Source organism: Mandrillus leucophaeus, unplaced genomic scaffold, assembly GCF_000951045.1.
Source record: "Mandrillus leucophaeus isolate KB7577 unplaced genomic scaffold, Mleu.le_1.0 Scaffold225, whole genome shotgun sequence".
In the NCBI taxonomy this organism is placed as follows: domain Eukaryota; kingdom Metazoa; phylum Chordata; class Mammalia; order Primates; family Cercopithecidae; genus Mandrillus; species Mandrillus leucophaeus.
This window is the reverse complement of record NW_012102310.1, coordinates 4571958-4574162: the sequence shown is the minus strand read 5'-3', so window position 1 is coordinate 4574162 and position 2205 is coordinate 4571958.

Sequence of the window (2205 nt, the reverse complement as noted above, 5' to 3'; positions counted from 1 at the left end):
GCCTCCGAAAGTGCTGGGATTACAGGCGTGAGCCACCGCACCTGGCCAAAAATCAATATAGTTTCAATGAAGCAGAGTGTCTCAGGTAACAATTTGAGCACAACTTTAACCATAACTTATAGCATAATAACATTAGTAATTCAGTAGCCGTATGTGCAGGGCTGTGTTAGGTGCTTTATATGTTAATTTTTAAAAACTTGTGGAGTGTACAGATTGGTAAGATGACATTGTATCATAAAACTAGTCTTTGCACAGTTTTGTGGTTTTATGCTATGATATACTTTTATCATGGAATTGTCTTATTAAATGTTTTGCCAGTGGTTCTTAAAGTGTGTTTCTGACACTAGTAGCATTGACTTCACTTAGAAACCTGTTAGAAATACAAATTATTTGACCCCAACCAACACTTGAGTGAGGGCTTCAGGCCGCTTCCACTCACAGTAGAAGAGGAAGGGGAGCCACCGTGTCACATGGCAAGAGAGGATGGAAGAGAGTGAGAAAAGGAGGCCTTAGCACTTAAACAACCAGCTCTCATGAACTATAGAGTGAGAACTCATTACCTTGAGCATGGCACCAAGCTCTTTATGAAGCATCTGCAACCATGACCGAGACACCTGCCACTAGGCCCTATCTCCAATATTGGGAATAAAATTTCAACATGAGATTCGGAGGAAGTCAAACCAAACTACAGCAGTAGTTCTAAAAAAGTTTTAACAAGGCTGTTTGGGAGTCCTCAAACCAAATGTGCCCACTCCTGAGCAGTCTCACATCTTGTAGTAATGGGCGTGCCATTGTAATCCTGCAATGCTCATTTGTTGGCACGGAGCAGCCAGTAGGATGTGTGCCCTCAGCTGAATACCATGGTGGATTCAGACCACAGTGACTGGAACTGCCAGTCAATTACCCACCCTAAAGTTGGAGATCTGAGAGGTCCATTTTTCTTATGACTGTCACATCATCTAATACTTTGTGTTCAGATTTCCTCCAGATGCCTCTAAAGTTGTCCTTTCAGTGTTGGTTAAGAATTCAAATGAGGGTCACCTGTTGCATTTTATTAGTGTGTCTTTCGCATCTTTTTTAACCTATAAATTATTCCTTCTTCGCCATTCTTAGACCATTTTTCAAATTGAAGAAGTTAGATCATTTGCTCTACAGAATTTCCCACATTCTGAATGTCACTGTATCTGTGGTATTAATGTATCCCTCTATCAACCTCTATTTTCTGCTAATTGTTAGATGTAGAACCTTTATTAGATTCAATAAGTGGTGGGTGCTTCCAACTGAATTACATCAGAGGACACATAATGTCTGGTTGTCTCATTTTTAATGATGTTAAGATTGATAAGCAGATTAAGATAAGCATCTGAATGTTATCTGAATCTGCTCTGTTTGAAAACTCCCCATCAACCTTTTGTGTAATAATTTTAGCAAACATTGATGATTATTGCTCACATCTGTTATATGTTTAGGTATTGCAAATTGATAGTTTTCCAATTCTGTGATTCATTTACATGAGTAGTTGGAGTTCTTTAGAGAAACTTTTCTCATCAACTGCTTGGTTTCCCTAAAATACAAGAAAGATAAAATCATACTGATTCTTTACCAATTTTATAATAGTGGGCTATAGCCTTAGTAACCTCCAAAGGTAAGTAATGAGTTTTTTATTTCATGAGCTTTCCTCCATTGCAGTAATTACTTTTTATGTCCAAATTGTCTCATCTTTGGCCAGTGGAAGCCTCTGCAAGTTGGTTCCTGTATCATTTTGGTTATCAATAACTTCCTTGTTTTCTGGCATAAGAGGTTCCAATCTCATCTTGTATATTTCCTTTTCAGGACTTGGAATTAAGAGTTACCTTCTTTTGCAGACAATTAAAACCTGATAACCATCTAAATTATTAGATGGTATAAAAAACAGGGCATTTATGGAGGTTTGTGTTTTTTGTTTTTTGTTTCCAGATAGAGTCTTGCTTTGTTTCCCAGGCTGGAGTGCAGTGGCACAATCTCAGTTCACTGCAACCTCTGTCTCCCGGTTCAAGCAGTTCTCTTGCCTCAGCCTCCCGAGTAGCTGGGACTACAGGTGCCCACCACCACACCTGGCTAATTTTTGTATTTAGTAGAGATGGGGTTTCTCCATGTTGGTCAAGCTGGTCTTGAACTCCTGACCTCAGGTGATCCACCCACCTCAGCCTCCCAAAGTGCTGGGAT